Source organism: Ursus maritimus, unplaced genomic scaffold (assembly GCF_017311325.1).
Source record: "Ursus maritimus isolate PB19 unplaced genomic scaffold, ASM1731132v1 scaffold_16, whole genome shotgun sequence".
Taxonomy (NCBI): domain Eukaryota; kingdom Metazoa; phylum Chordata; class Mammalia; order Carnivora; family Ursidae; genus Ursus; species Ursus maritimus.
In genome coordinates this window covers 5277305-5294559 of record NW_024424008.1, presented here as the reverse complement: position 1 = coordinate 5294559, position 17255 = coordinate 5277305, and the positions used below count along the sequence as shown (strand labels likewise).

The following is a 17255-nucleotide window of genomic DNA, read 5'->3' as shown; positions in this document are numbered from 1 at the left end:
TGTGCAGAATGACTGGAGGAAAGAAGGGATTTCTTTAAAAGTTGGAAACAAGACTCAGTGGGAGAACCATTTCTTCTATAAAACCTTTCCTTAATTTTCTCCACTTCTAGGTAAAAGAGACACTGTGCACCAGGTTTTCCACCACACCTGTAATGGACTATGTAAGCACTCTCTGTTTACTTGTCTGGCTTCCCTTCCACCCAGGGCTGAGATCAAGTTTTGTCTTTAGAGCTCCAGCCACCACCTATGTGCCTTGGCCCCTGAGAAGGTACTTAACAAATGTTTCTGGAATAAAAATCTGTGTTCTTTAAAACAAAAGTACCAAAATGAGTAAGAAACCCAGGCCCTACCTCCTCCAGCTGACAACATGGCACAGTGTTATGGTTTAACTGCAGCAGTGTCCTAACTGAAATTCTAAATGATTGTTCTGATTTTTTTAAATTTCATGCTCCTCCAAGTATGGGACTAACTGGACTGGAGGGGTGGGGTTACGCCCACCTGCCCTAGGGCATATCTAATTCAAATTTCCTGTTCTTTCTCCACCCACTGTTTTTCCTAACTGTAATGTTGCTAGGCAACTTTTGCAGAATCCACAAGTTTGTGGTAATGTTGTAATAACTGAGTAAAAATCTTGCCTCTAGGTGTTGGGAGAACAAACTTAACCAGTTTATCCCTTTAGACAGATGACTTAGCAAGTATAAGGCTTTAATACCACTATTGTTGGTGCATTCACCTTTTTTAGCAGCAAAATAAGCAAGATTCCTGCCCTGAAGATTTATAATTGAGATTCCTAAATCATGCTCTCAAATACTTTTAATACAGACAAGCACATAAATACATATGCATATTCTTATTAACTTAAGCCTTGTACTTTTGAATGAAAGATCCTTTAGAACTAGTAACTAATTTTTCACAGTCTGTGGGAGTGTTTCATAAAAATAGTAGGCTTTACCCAAAGCTGAATCTTTTCTAGTTTATGCTTTTGATTCTGGGGAAATAATAACTCTCTCTAAACAAGTGCCTGCTCTGATAGATTTCTAATTTTTTTTAAGATCGTATTTATTTATTCTAGAGAGAGAGAGCATGTGGGAGCTGGGAGGAGGGGCAGAGGGGGAGGGACAGAATCTCAAAAGACTCTGAGTGCTGAGCGTGGAGCCCGATCTGGGGCTGGATCTTACAGCTCTGAGATCATGACCTGAGCCAAAACCAAGAGTTAGGTGCTTAACCAACTGAGCCATCCGGGCATTCCTAGATTTCTAAATTTTTTTTAAAAAAAGAAGCCAGGGGCAACTGAGTGACTCAGTTTAAGTGTCTGCCTTCGGCTCAGGCCATGATCTCGGGGTCCTAGCATCGAGCCCTGTATCAGGCTCCCTGCTCAGCAGGGAGTCTTCTTCTCCCTCTCCCCCAGCCCCCCACTTGTGCTCTCTCTGTCTCTTTCTCTCGCTCTCTCTCAAATAAATAAAAAATTTAAAAAAATAAAAAGTCTTAAATGTGAGACTAATGTTGTCCCTTACAAATAGTGTTGAATAAAAGTTGTGTTGATTTTAATTATACCAGTGTTATTTGAGAATAATCCATACTTGTCAATGGCTTTATAGTCAGTAAATGTAACATGTAACTCCTGATGTCCCCAAAATAAGTTTGCTTAATATGGATAGACAGTTGAGATTGTGTACAACCGGTGAGGATAATCAAATCAGCACAGAAATAGTGCAGGGGCGCCTGGGTGGCACAGCGGTTAAGTGTCTGCCTTCGGCTCAGGGCGTGATCCCGGCGTTATGGGATCGATCCCCACTCAGGCTTCTCCTCTAGGAGCCTGCTTCTTCCTCTCCCACTCCCCCTACTTGTGTTCCCTCTCTCGCTGGCTGTCTCTCTCTCTCTGTCGAATAAATAAAAAAAAATCTTAAAAAAAAAAAAGAAATAGTGCAGCTGACCCTTGAACAACATGGGGGGGAGGGGTGACCCCTCACAGTCAAAAATCAGCGGGTAACTTCTGACTCCCCCAAAACTTAATACTAATAGCCTACTGTTGACTAGAAGCTTTACTGATAACATAAACAATTAACTCATATTTTATATGCTATGTGTATCATATATCATCTTCTTACAATAAAGTAAGCTAGAGTAAAGAAAACGTTATTAAGAAAATTGTAAGGGAGGGATGCCTGGGTGGCTCGGTTGAACGTCAGACTCCTGATTTTGGGCTCAGGTCATAATCTCGGGGTCCTGGGATTGAGCCCTGCGTTGGACTCTGCACTGAGCATGGAGTCTACTTATCTCTCTACATCTGCTTCTCCCCCCACTTGTGCTCTCTCTATTTCTAAAATAAATAAATAAAATCTTAAAAAAAAAAAAGAAAAGAAAATTGGAGGGGTGCCTGTGTGGCTCAGTTGGTTAAGCGTCTGTCTTCAGCTCAGGTCATGATCCTGGGGTCCTGGGATCAAGCACCGCATCGGGCTCCGTGCTCTGTGGGGAGCCTGCTTCTCCCTCTCCCTCTGCCTGCTGCTTCCTCTGCTTGTGCTCTCTCTGTCAAGTAGATAAAATCTTTAAAAAAAATTGCAAGGGAAAATACATTTCCAGTACATACTGTATTAATAGGAAAAAAAATCCATGTATTAGTGGACCTGCCCAATTCAAACCCATGTGGTTCAAGGGTCAACTGTATTGATATCATAAGAACTTGAGAAGTATAATTCAGGAAAAGTGGCCAGCTGAAAGCTTGTATTTTAATGAAATAAACATTACTTCTTGCCATGCTTAATTAATCTTTAAAGACTAGTAACATACTATTTCTATTTATCCTTTTAATGTTTGTATCCGGTAGATCAAGGGCACATTTCATTATATCCTTCAGGTATGGATTATATCAATTATATGGACTACAGACAAAAAGTTTGAGGACTTAAGACTCTCATTCAGTTTTTGCTTAGGGTCTTCAGCTATGACAGACCATGCTGGGGTACTCAAAAATTGTATGTGCACATATACAAAATCTTGGCTGTAACCAGCCTTATTTGTGAAAGGAGGCTCCCAGTTATCTTAGCCCTTCCTCAGCCCTCAGAATCTTGAAAAACTTGATAGTCCATGGTAATCAGTCAGGCCTGTGGCAATGATACTAACTTCAAGACTTTTCCCAAGAGCAAACACTGAGCACTGACCATATCATTCCCAGATGAGAAAGGAGTTCTCAGCATATTTAAAACTCCAGCTCTGTAAAGCAGTTAGCCAAAACATCATTCTTCCTCTTTGATATTTTAAAAATCCTTTCTACTGGGATGGAACCAAGTAGCCCCACTTTCTCCAATAACACTTTTTCCCCTTTACAGAAGCACAAAGGGCTATTTTCCCTACATTCTCAGTGAGTTTCAATAACCGAAAAGGTCACTTCACAGAAATGTTATAAACAGGAGGCATCATGAGTGCACAACAGAATGCTGGTGCTCAGTACACATTTGACTAATTGATTAATGGCCTCTCCTCTTGGGTTAGTGACATACGCAGGAAATGACCTGCATGACCACAAGGACTGCTGCTGTTTGCTGACCACACTGTGGTTATTTCAGCCAGCTTTGTTCTTGTTCCTGCAGCACAAAAGATGGGATGACTCTTCTTCAGTGAGTCAAGGGGTCCCGTCCCATTAGGAGAGGGAGAGGAGATAAGGCAGACACCCCATGCTGCTCCTCTGTGTAGCAACGGGAGTGTGTTTGGGTGTTGCTGTTTTGATGACTCAGTAGTGAGTCAGTTTTAAAGTTCTGTAAAAGGCCTTGTTCAGCTCAGACAGGGTTAAGATGAGCTCATTTGGTAGCTCATTGGGTAGAGAGGACTGGGTGGTATGCGATCCAATCAGCTGATTGGTGGTGTAAATATGTACGTGGAAAAAACAAACTAGCTCCTGAATGCAGACATCAGCTGTCCTTGGCAGTCACCCGCTGAGCGCCTTCTGTGTTCAAGCACCATTCAGGTCCTACCCACTCCCCCTTAGCTTTATAAAGGTTAGAATATGAGGAATGAGGGGCGCCTGGGCGGCGCAGTCGTTAAGCGTCTGCCTTCGGCTCAGGGCGTGATCCCGGAGTCCTGGGATTGAGCCCCACATCAGGCTCCTCCGCTAGGAGCCTACTTCTTCCTCTCCGACTCCCCCTGCCTGTGTTCCCTCTCTCGCTGGCTGTCTCTCTCTCTGTCAAATAAATAAAATCTTAAAAAAAATATATGAGAAATATGTGAAGCGCTACAAAGATCTGGGGTGCTTGAAGGAGCTGGGAAAGTGGGTATACTGCCAGCTATATGGTAGGCACTGAGCCGGATGCTTCACATGTCTGTCTTATTTAATCTTTAAAGGAACCCTCGGAAAGAGGTATTTTATTCACATTTTACGGAAGAAAATGAAACCCAGATATATAGCCGTAGGGCGAGGACTGCTGAGACATATTCCTGACTGTATTACTACTGGCTTAAGGACTAGCTCTTCCTACCCCAGCAAGAGTAGGGTAAGGTGAGGATGAGAACTGGAAGACTTGACGAAGGCAAGGCCGCTGGGCCCAGCTGGTGAGCCAGACAGTTCTGCAGTGTGATGCTAGAGTCCGCACAGCAGGGCACGTACCTCGTCTGGTGTGAACGAGGGAAGTGGGATCCAGAGAGAGATTTGCACCTTTACTTTTTTGTTTTACTGTAAAACCCACATGTATTTTAAATTCTAAAATCAAGAGGAAATATTACAAAGATTGATATTATCTTATGTTGTGGAGGGTGTAGGGATACGCATTCTTGTCTACTTATGGGGGGGTGGGTGTAAATTGGCACCATTTTTAAAAGATTGTTTTGGGGGTCCTGGGTGCCTCAGTTAGTTAAGCATCCAACTCTCTTTTTTTAAAGATTTTATTTATGAGAGAGAGAGAGAGCATGAGCAAGGGGCAGGGGAGGGAGAAGTATGCTCCCCACTGAGCAGGGAGCTCAATGTGGGGCTCAATCCCAGGACCCTGAGATCATGACCTGAGCCGAAGGCAGATGCATGAACCACTGAGCCACCCAGGCGCCCCTAAGCACCCAACTCTTGACTTCAGCTCAGGCCATGGTCTCAGGGTCGTGAGATAGAGCCCTGTCTCGGGCTCCACACTCAGTGAGGCCTCTTTCTCCCTCTCCCTCTGCCCCTCCCCACCCACCTCTCAAATAATAAATAAATACGCAAATAAATAAATAAATCTATCTTTTTAAAAAAGATTGTTTTGATGGTTTCTGTTATAATTTAAATATTTGTACTCTTTGACCTAGCAATTCTACTGAAATGTTTATATAGACTTGCAAAAAATACGTAAAAGAATGTTCATCGCTGTATTAGTTCATTCGGTGAACAGTTAGGGAGATTCTCCTGTGAGCTTGGCACGTCTCTGGGCACACCTCTGGGAACACAGGAGTGAAACAAAACAAAGTCCTTACCTTCCTGAAAGTTTTGAGGCCTCTACTGGAGATACACAATGCATCAGTCACCAAAACATGTACAAATATATCCAGTAGTGATAAGTGCTATCAAAAAGGGGGTAAGGGATTAAGAAGTGGGAGAGGGTTGGAGGGCAATGCTATTTTAAATCCTGTGACCTAGGAAGGCTTTTCTGAGGAGGCAGCATTTGAGCAGGAACCTGCATGAAGTGAGGGAATCAGCTGAATGACATCTGGAGGACGTATGCTCTAGTTTATAATACCAGAAACTGGAAGCCTCTCAAATGTCTGTCAAGTACTCAGTAACCACAGTCTGCAAAATAATGAGAGAGCTACATGTACAGAATGAAACGATATCTAAGATAAAATGAAAAAAAAATGTTACAAACACTGTATAATGATTCCATTTTTCAAAAAGTATCCTGAGCAAATATATTTATCACAGGGGAGACATCTAGGGAAATACACAAAAGTGTCAAAAAAAAAAACCCCAAAAAACACACAAAAAATAAAAAACCATGACCTGTTAAGGGTTGTTGTATGGATTGAATGAGAGAACAGGTCGCAATGCCTAGGTGCCAGCTAAAGAGAGAGCCTAACCAAAGAGTAAGGGGGGCCTTACTACTGTCTCTAAAACAGGGTGGGACACACCAGTCCTGAAGACCCATACCTTTGCCTTTTTTTTTTTTTAATCAGGGCAAAACACGAGCGCAGTCCCCACTACCACAAATTATGCAGTGGAGATTCCCACATCTGGGGAAATCACAGGGGTGCGGTACAAGCCTCGCCCTGGGAAAACCGCCTTCATGATTACGTTATCTCCCCTACCCCGTAAGTATACCCTAAGTATACCCTTCGTTGCCTTTCCTGATGTACTCGGAGCTCTCCTCTCAGGTCACTGATGCCTGAGCCCTCCTTCCCTCTCCTCGCTTCCCCACATCCCTATGTCCCTCTCGTTTTGCTCTTGAGAAAGGAGCCTGTACTTCTGTTTTCCTAGCCCGGTTACTCCATCGGGCCTGGTCTTCCTTCTCCTCCCAGACAAGCAAACTTGGCTCCAGCCGCATTCTGTGGTGAGTGATGATAAGGAAGAGGGCCTCCAGCACCCCTTTGATTTGTTATCGGCTCACTTCGAAGGGCAGAATAAAAAGGCTTCATCCGCGGTTACTGGCTTCAGCATACTAACTGAGCTCAGTTTGGGGGATGGGGTTGCTCACACACAGTCCTGCCTGTGTTGGCCAAACCAGCTGCGTGGCCATCAAGGTTTTTGAAGTAGTGAAGCCTTCAGGGTTTGATGCCTGTCCCTATTCGCCCCTACCACGACCAAACCCCGCTGACTTCCTGGGCCCTGCGTATTCGTATGCCTGTCAACCAATTGTTAGAAACAACACAAGAGCACAGAAAAATGGCCAGTATAAAATAAATATTCAAAAAATGTTCTCTGGTCTTATACATTTTCTAACAATTTTTCAGTTGATTATTTTGGATCTCTAGGTACACAATCCTGTAACTGAAAATAATTCTCTTCTTCTTCTATTATTTGTGACTTATTTTGTTATATTGTCTAATTGTATTAACTAGCACTTCCAGAGCAACGTTAAATGATAGCAGGTGTTCAGTGGCCAGTTAGCTCAGTTGGTTAGAGCACGGTGCTAATAAGAGGAGAGGTGGTAAGTAGTCTTGTCTTGCTCCTGACTTTGATGGGAATATTAAAAGTAATACTGCTGGGGGTGTCTGGCTGTCTCACTCGGTAGAGCATGCAACCCTTAATCACAGGGTTGTGAGTTCAAGTCCCATGCTGGGCGAAGAGCTTAATTTAAATAAATACATACATACATACATACATACATATCCAAAAAAGTAATACTGCTTGGCTAATGTATACACATGTGTGAGTACACGTGCACAGGATTTCTACCTGTATTATGTTAAAGAAGTATTCTTTTCCCTTTATCAGAATATTTGTGAGGAATGAATATTGATATAAAAAATTTAGCATTTCTCTTAATTATTCTGCTTTTTCCTCTTTTATCTATATTGTGAATTGGATTAATGGATTTCCTTATATCACTCTATCCTTCCTGAAATAAAGAAATGTGTTTAGTCATTTTCAAAATATCCTGTAAAATTATGTTCATATATTTCATTTAGGCATTTTGCATCTGTATTTATAAATAGGACTGGTCCCTAGTTTTTCCATTTTACAATCTTTATAAGATTTTGGCTTCATGAAACACTGGGCTGTTTACTTCTTTCTCTGTGTTTTGGAATAGCTTTACTAGTAAAAATGATTGATTTCCTGAAAGTTTGAAAGAAGTTGCTCATGAACTTATCTAGGTTCTGCTTTTTTTTTTTTTTTTTTTTTTGGCAGTGTATAGCCTTTGACAGCTTTTGCCCATGATTATTTATGTTTAGATTTTTTCCTTTCTTTGAGTCCCTATTGGTAATTTATATTTCCCGACTATTACCCATTTCATTCAGATTTTAAATCGCATTAGCATAGGATCAGGCAAATGCTGCCTGAATCCTCTCCCTGTATTTCTCATCATTTCTTCTGTACCCATCTGTAAACCCTTTCTCATTCCTAATTTGTGCATTTCTGTTTTGTCTTTCTTTTTTATGTTAGCTGGTGGCTTATCAGTTTTATTGTTTGCTCCCTCCCAACCCGAAGAACTAGGTCTTAGATTTATTCATCAGTTATGTTGTTTTTCTGATTTTGAAATCGTTACTCTGCTTGTGTCTTTCTTAACTCCTTTCACTTTCTTTGCATTCCGCTTCGTGCTGTGGCTTTTTTCCGCCTTCTAATTTCCTGTGCTGTCTGCTTTCTTAATGAACTTTTCTTTTTTCTTATTTAGCAGTAAAAGTGTTTGAGGCCATCCATTTTCTTGTGGACACAACTTTGTCTGCATTCCATAAATAGCATTTCACTGAGTTATTTCAAAAATAGTCTATAATTCAGTTTTTAAAATTTTGTGTTGAAGTATAATACACTTACAGAAAGGCAAACACACCAGCATATGTACGGTTCAGTGAATATTCAAATTCAACACCCAGATTAAGAAACAGAATATCACCAATACCTAGGACCACTACCCAACGTACAGGGCCCAGTGAGAAATGGAGATGTAATGTTCACATTTATTAAGAACTGTAAGATGTGTGACAGCAGAACATTAAAGCCACTGTGGGATCTTTCTTTCTCTCTTTCTTTCTTAAAGGGATTTTATTTGTCAGAGAGCACAAGCAGGGGGAGCTGCAGGCAGAGAGAGAAGTAGGTGCCCTGCAGAGCGAGCAGCCCCATGCGATGCGGGACTTGATCCCATGACCCCAGGATCATGACCTGAGCGAAAGGCAGCCGTTGAATTGACTGAGCCACCCAGGCGCCCCTCACTGTGGTCTTTCTAAGTGCAGGGTCCCTGCGTACACACGCACGAAGCTGGCCTTGCCGGCATGCGTCTGGGCGCTCTGCCCACCCCCGGCCTCCCTCCCCGCCCAGGGTGTGCACTCTCCCGCCTTCAGAGGGCAAGAACGGCCTTGCCTGCCCCCTCTCGTTCTGCTTCTGCTCGCACTGTATTTGTGAGGACCGTCCATGCTCTTACATGTAGCTGAAGTCCACACGTTCTCATCGCTGTACGGTTGAAACCAGTGTGTAACTCAGTTTTAGTTTGTCACTGATTAAAGGATTGTTTAGAAGAACTTGAAAACTTTTCCTAATGTGAGTGCATCAGGCTGACTAAAGACCAACTGCCTCGTTTCAGGCTCTTTTTCCTCCGAATGAGTGGGTCCTTACTCATAGAACATACTGTCTGAGTAAGAGGGGCGCCTGGCTCCGACGGTGAAGCGTCTGGCTCTTGATTTCGGCTCGGGTCATGATCTCAGGGTCCTGGGATCGAGCCCCGCATCCGGATCCCTGCTCAGCTCTGAGCCTGCTTGAGATTCTCTCCCTCTCCCTATATTCCTCTCATTGCTTGTACTCTCTCTGTCTCTCAAAATAAATAAATCTGAAAAACATATAGTATGAGTAAGAAACAGTGAGCTTTACCCCTTCCTCATGTTCTTCTGACACACAGTGAGGAGGAAGGAAGTTAGCCAAAGTTAAAGTCAACAGCTTTTTTAACCTCTCCAGGTAGAGATTGTTGTTGTTTTCAGCTTAGCTAGACTAGTAGCACGCACGGCTTGGAGACAAAGGGACTGAGGTTGTGTTGCCAGCCTGCGAGTTGCCAAGGAAACCGGAAAGAGGTTGGGTCCTTCTTTGTCAGGTCAGGGCAAGCGCAGCCCTTCTCTCTTGGGTCCAAACAGCAATGTCCTGTGCATGCCCATGACCTCAGGCTGTCCTGGAGCAGTGACCAGGGGGCCCCTTCTCTATACGGGGGCAACTGGCTATAGCCCTGACATTGAGAATGGCTGGACATTCAGGGATGAGACCAGAGAAGCAGTCCACTGGTTCTTGAAAGATGTATTGCTAGGGGCACCTGGGTGGCACAGGCAGTTAAGCATCCAGACCTTGGTCTCAGCTCAGGTCGTGATCTCAGGGTCGTGAGATGGAGCCCTGAGTCAGGCTCTGTGCTGAGCAGGGGGTCTGCTTAAGACTCTCTCCGTCCCTCTCTGCCCCTCCCCCCTCCCACTATCTCTCACAAATAAATAAATCTTAAAAAAAAAAAAAAGATGTATTGCTAAAAGCCAGTCACACTTTTACATTTCACACCTAGCACTGAAGGCTAAATTCAAACTATTCTACTATAATCAACTTGCACCAGCCAACCTTATACTTAATGAAGGCCTATAGCTCAAATGTGGTGACCAAACATAGACAATCTTTTAACGAAGTACTACGGATAGAGGTGGAGGGCCTGTCATTGAGATTCTTAATTAAAAACAAACAATTTTATGTATTTTTGGATAATAAAAAGCTCATAATACAAAATTCAAAAGTCACAAAAAGGTGTTTGGTCAAAGGTGAACTTCCCTTTCACCCCCAGCTTCTAGCCTGGTCCTCAGAGGCAACCAATGTTACTGTTTTCTCGTATATCCTTTCAGAAATGGTCTATGCAAATATATGTAATCTTTAAATGTTTGCATAAGAACTTATAGCATATTATGCATACTGTTCTGCACCTTGCTTTTTCACTTACTGTTTCTGGGATGTTGTTTCATGTTAACAGATATAGGACTAATCTGCTCATTCTTTTTTTTTTTAAGTTTATTATTTTTTTTTTAGTAATCTCTACAACCCACGTGGGGCTCGAACTCATGACCCTGAGATCAAGAGTCACACATTCCATCAACTGAGCCAGCCAGGTGCCCCCATATTTTTTAAAAGCCTGCATAGTATTCCATTATCTAGATGAACCATAATTTTTTTAAAAAAGGTTTTCTTAAACAGCTTTACTGAGGTAAATTTACATACTATAAGATTCACCTATTGAAAGTATACAATTCAGGGGCGCCTGGGTGGCTCAGTGGGTTAAGCATCTGCCTTTGGCTCAGGTCATGATCCCGGGGTCCTGAGAATGAGTCCCGCATCAGGCTCCCTGCTCAGCAGGGGGTCTGCTTCTCCCTCTCCCTCTGCCTGCTGCTCCCCCTTCTTGTGCTCTCTCTCTACCAAATAAATAAATAAAATCTTAAAAAAAAAGAAAGTATACAATTCGATGATTTTTAGTGAATTTGTAGTTATGTGACCCTCACCACAAACCAGTTTTAGAACATTTCTGTCACCCCAAAAACTTTCCTTATGCCTATAGTTTATCTTTTAATCATTTAATTAAACTTCGTTTTTCCTTCTCAGTAATTCATTTTAACATTTACTGGGGTCACGATCTTTTGTTTTACAACACTGGAAAGGATTTGCAATGGTGACGATGTGTTAGGAGAGCACTTCAAACCTTATATAGTATTGCTGCTCTCTTTCAAAGAGTAACGATTCTCCTTTTCATTCAAGGCCGCTGTGACTTTGGAGAATGAGACGTAGGAGACCCTGAACACTTTGCCAGTGAGCTGCTTGCTTTCACTCTTTCTTTCTTCACCAAAAATGCATAGTCTTTTTTTTTTTTAAGTTTATTTTTAAGTAATTTCTACACCCCACTTGGGGCTCGAACTCACAACCCTGAGATGAAGAGTTGTGAGCTCTTCCAAATGAGCCAGCCAGGTGCCCCCCAAATGAGGACTCTCAAGAACAATCGATGGGTTGGAGACAATGGGCAAGCATCACTTCCTCCAGAAGGTGGCTGGTCCTGATAACCAGTAGCTAAGTTACAATGGCTACAGACCGCCCTGAGAGAAGCGCACAGAGGTCAGGTGGCCTCGCCGTACTGACGAACACACTGTCTTGGGTGGGTACGCTGCACTTAGCTGATGGTCACCCGGGCTGATCAGAGAGTGTGTGTCTGGTCCCACTCATAGCCCGCGCTCAGCATACGTGCGTGCAATGGAAGATGGCGGCACGAGGATACATACCTGCAGGAGAAGAGGTGGTAGCATCGTCGTCACGTGGTCCAGAGTGGCAAAATATCATCAGATGGTCGTGGCTGTGGTTCTGCTTCTTTCCTCGGTTCTACTCAGTACTCTCTTGCCTCAGATGTAAGGCCGTCCATAGCGCTTGTTCCAGAATGGGAGCTATCATGCTGGAATACACAGTGCAAATAAAACTTACAGTTTCTGAATCTGCTTTTCCAAAATTAGAGCTTTTTTTTTTTTGTTTTCCTCTGGCCTTTTTTTCCTCCTAGGTGTTAAAATTGGAGTTATGTACCTTTCTGTTACTGTTAATACAAAGCCTCATTTGTATTTTTATTTTCGAAATCATGATTCTCCATCAAAATCTAAGTAGGTGGATCCTGCTGTCTTCGTCTCTCACAGGGAAGCGAGAAGGGCAGGTATACGACATGATCAAAACAGAGCCCTAGGAGGAAGGGCTTTATGCCTTTCCCGCTGTGCTGGCACCGACCGGGGCATCGGCACTCCTCGGCTGTCACGGGGGAAAATGATTCTGTAGGAGGAAGTCACTACCCGGCCATCTTCAGGGTCCTCCCTGAGAGGGTGCCCTCCCTCCCGCTGGCAAGGACTCTCGTGACTCAATCTGCAAGCAGTGGAAGACCATCAAGCCAGAGCTTCAGAAATCCAAACTCGGGGGCCAGAAAGAACAGGAGTCTGAGAAAATCCTTGTAGCAGGTGCACATGCCAATGGGCCACTTGATACAGTTGCCCTTGTGAGAGTGGCCAGCGTGGGTGGAGGCCTTTCCATGCCTTTTCGTGAACTAATCTCTGAGTAGAAGATCCTGGTTGCTCTTTCCTCGTGGCCTGGACATGTGTGGTTTGACTTCTCTGTCGACTCCCTTGCTCCTGAAGGAACTCCAACTCCAATGCCAAAGAATGGATGGGGGCACAGAGAACCACACAGGGGCGGGGTTTCACCTTCTGTGGGCACTTCCCTTAGACACTCTCCCGGTCCCTGGGCCAGATGGGCTGGACCAGTGCTTCTGACCTCTCAAGGCTAAAATACCCTGTGTAGTAGTTTCTTGTTGCTGCTGTAACAAATTACTGCAAACTTCGGATTTAAAATCACACACACACACACACACACACACACACACACACACACACACACACAAGACACGAATGTATTCTATTACATTCCTGGAGGTCAGAAGTCAAAAATTAGTTTCCTGGGTTAAAGTCAAGGTATATCAGGGCTGATTCCTTTTGGAAGCTCTGAAGGAAAAATCCATTTCCTTGCCTTTCTGAGCTTCTAGTAGCCGCCTGTATTCTTTGTCTTGTGGCCCCTTTCTCCATCTTCGAGGCTCATCACTCCAGTCTCTGCTTCTGTCACCACAGGACCTTTTCCTCTGTCTCTTTCCATATCCCTCTTATAAGGACTACATTCGGTTCACCTAGATAATCCAGGATTGCCTCTCCATCTCAAGATCCTTGATTTAATCACCCACAGGGGCACCTGGGTGGTTCAGTTGTTAAGCGTCTGCCTTCGGCTCAGGGCGTGATCCCAGCATTCTGGGACCGAGTCCCGCCTTGGGCTCCCTGCTCCGCTGGGAGCCTGCTTCTTCCTCTCCCACTCCCCCTGCTTGTGTTCCCTCTCTCGCTGGCTGTCTCTCTCTCTGTCAAATAAATAGATAAAACCTTTAAAAAAAATCACATCTGCAAAATCTCTTTAGCCATAAAAAATAACACAGATTCTGAGGATTAAGACATGGATATATTTGGGGGCCGTTATTTAGCCTGCTGATACCTGTGACCAGTCCACTCCAGGACGTCCTGCTCAGAAGCCTCCCACTCAATGCTGGGGCTTGGAGAAGCCTGATAGAGCAAGACTTTCTGATCATTTATCTAAATAGCCCTCCATTAAGCTGTTCTCAAACTTTTCCTATTATGAGCAATGTTGCTTTGAGTATTGTTGATGTCACTTCTCCACATGTGAGTATATCCTTAGAATACATTATTAGGAGTAGAATTGCTGGGTCAAAGGATATGGGCACTTTAAACCTATTTCCCTATATCCTTGCTGACAACAGATCAACTTTTTAATATATATATTTACCAATTTGGTAGGTGAAAAATAGGGTCTCAGTATAGCTTTTTCTTTTTTTGAAATAATTTGGGCATAGTTTTAACATTGGTTTTCATTCAATAGCAAGAGGGTCCCTTGGAGTTCTACTGGGCTAACCATAGCTACAGTGTAGCAAGTCTGGGGACCAGGAGAGGTGACCAAGACGGTCAGGCGTCAGGAGCACGGTCAGAGCCCACTTACTAGGCTTGGATCCAAGCACAGGGCAGCAAAGGGCATTTATTCCAATAGTTGTCGTCTAAGGACGTGGCATAGGAGCTGTTGGCGTCCTGTCGCCTCCAGTCATGGTGGACACTGGGGTCCTAGGCTGTGCTCTGCCTTTGGGTGAGCAAGTGACTTTGGAGGTGGAGGACAGCGGCCCTATAGACCTTCTCCTGAGACCGTGATGGGATGCAGAATGCCGAATACTGCCGGCAACCTGACCATCTATTAGGACTGGCCTTAGGAGCGTTGAATATTGCTAGGAATAAGTGACTGGGGCTTGGGACTCCTCAGGCCTGGCAGAGACTTGCCCTGTCAGTGTGCATGTGAGAGTGATATTCAGTCCTCAGCACACCCAAGACACAAAGATCGCCACTGGCATCTCAGGACTGAATCTGAGATGCCCTCAGAAATATTTCTTTGGTCAATATGATTATAAAGCGAAAAAGGCTGTCAGATTGGGCAAGGAGACAAAGCTAGTCTCTCAGGTCGGATGTGGGCGTGTCCTCCCTAGTCTCGTCCCAGCAACCTGAGGAGGCACTCAGGGTCTTTCTCTTCCCATCACTCAACCTGTTTTCTCCCAGCATGAAAGAACTTCCTTCCAGGTGGAGAAAAGACCACCTCCCCCCACCCCACTCCGGCCCAGGCCCAGTTGGCTGATTTGTTCCGGAAGGAGGTGGTGAAGCAAGCAGCTTAGGCTGGTGGATTGCTCTCTGAGCCTCCATAGCGCCTCCTGCTGGTGACTGACTCCGTCCTGCCTTTCCTCCATCACCTAGCTCCTTCCTTTTGGACTTTGAAGTTTCAGGAGCTTCTCTATAGCTAAGATCACTTTTGCAGAAAAAAAATGGTCCAGTTTTCTACTGTTGCTGATTTTCTTTTGAAAGGAACAGTAAGCAATTTCAGGATGTTAGAAAAGCCCCAAGACCGTGGAGAAGCTGCCTGCCTGCTCAACTTTATCTGCGTGAAAGATCTGGTGAGTCTTAAGAGCTGCTCCCAGGGCCCTCATGGGCTCCCAAGCCCTGTTACCGGCTTGGAGAAAAACTTTTGCGCTGAAAAAGATAAGACAACCCCCCTGCCGCAGCAGAGATTTCACCTCTTTGCTTTTTCCGCAGAAGTCGCAGAATTTGTCTGGAGGCCCCTGGGACTGAGGCTGTAACCGAGATGAGAGCTGTTTTCCACAACCCGTTCTTGGGCAGGTGGGGCTGTGGGACAGATCAGCCAGGGTGTTGGGCCCAGGGAAACCCTGTGGAGGTGAGGCAAACCGGGGAGACATTTGGGATTGACATTAGGACAGGAATCCCATTTTCCTTCACTTGAATGCAGAAAAGTAACAAGAAAAAGCTTTTGCTGTGTAATTTTCCTTTTAACTATTCATGCAATTTCCCCCAATCTTGAGCATTCTTTGCTCTCAGCATGACCCTCTGCCTCTCAGTTTTAGACGTGCTTGGGAAGCAAAATGAACCCCCTGCATGGGGACTGGAGGACTCTCTGTACCTCTCAAGCCAAGGGAGTTTAGAGCCGGAGGCAGCAGCTAGGGGTGACCCGCTGCTCTGCAAGGCCTCCAGGAGCCGTGGGGAAGCTGAAATTCCCAGTTATGCTAAGGGAGCCCGTGCTCTAAAAGGAGAAGCAGATACTATATTTCCAAAACACAAGTCATACCTCTTGTGTGACAGTGAAGGGAGAAGGGCTGAGAGGAGAGCTTTCCTCATCTGGGCAGGCTACAGAATCTGTGGGACTCAGTGCAAAAAGAAAATGTGAGCCTCTTGTTCAAAAAACAGGCAAAAAGTTCTCTGTTAAAGGTACGTAAAAAGCCAGACACAAAAGGATAAATAGTGGGCGCCTGGGTGGCTCAGTCGGGTAAGCGTCTGCCTTCAGATCAGGTCATGATCCCGGGGTGCTGGGATTGAGTCCCACATCGGGCTCCTTGCGCACCATGGAGTCTGTTTCTCCCTCTGCCTCCCGCCCCCCTTGTGCTCACGCACGCTCTCGCTCTCTCTTGCAAAAATAAATAAAATATTAAAAAAAAAACCAAAAGGACAAACAGTGATTCCACTTACATGAAGTCCTGAAACTAGTCAAATTCATAAAAAGTGAAAGTAGAAATGTGGTTGCCCGAGGCTGGGAGGATGGGGGATGGGAGGTATCTTTTAATGGGTAGAGTTTCAGTTTGGGAATATAAAAAAATTCTGGAGACGGATGGTGGGAATGTTTGCACAACAATTTGAAGGTGCTTAATGACACTGAACTGTACCCTCAAAAATGGTTAAAATGGTAAATTTTATGTTATATGTATTTTACAGCTCCACATACATACACAGGAATACATGAGTTCTTTCCTTCTTTCGAGGTCTCTCTCTCTCTCTCGACTTGTCTTGGTGTTTTTTTATTTGCTGTCTAATATTGTTCTAAGTAAAGAAAAATTAATCTCAAATTTTTAGCATGAATTTTACCCTTCATGTTTATATTGTGCAATCCTAGTTTTTTTTTTTAAGATTTTATTTATGTATTTGACAGAGCGAGAGGGAAAGAGGGAGGGAGAGAGCACAAGCAGGCAGAGCGGCAAGCAGAGGGAGAAGCAGACTCCCCGCTGAGCAGGGAGTCCCATGCGGGGCTCGATCCCAGGACCCTGGGATCATGACCTGAGCTGAAGGCAGATGCTTCACGACTGAGCCACCCAGGCGCACCTGCAATGCTAGTTTTAAATGAAAATATCATAGTATTTAACTTGTATTTGAAATCACTGAAATTATACGGTTCGAATTTTGCGGCACCCAGGGGACCTCGCCCCGGCTAGAAGAGACAAACACGAGCCAGGCTCTGGAAAGGTGGAAGGAGGAAGCAAGGATCGCCGGGCCCAGAGCCTGTAGACAGTCTGCCAGGGCGAGACTTCCCAGGTGCCTGAGGAGGGAACATCCTGGGCCTGACAGCTGCGGGGCCCCTTCCCGCGGGCCTACCCCGCCAGCCCACAGCCAACAGGCTCCTCCCAGGTATTGCCGAAAGTCAGAGCCGGGACGCGCTCTTCCAGGGGTGAGCTTGTCGGCTGCAGCAGCTGCCC

General features: G+C 44.7%; 1 pseudogene; it reads right to left on the bottom strand.

Annotated features, from left to right (window-relative positions):
* Positions 1-6123: 6123 nt before the first annotated feature.
* On the bottom strand, positions 6124-6269 carry LOC121102985 (annotated as a pseudogene).
* Between the last annotated feature and the right edge of the window lie 10986 nt (positions 6270-17255).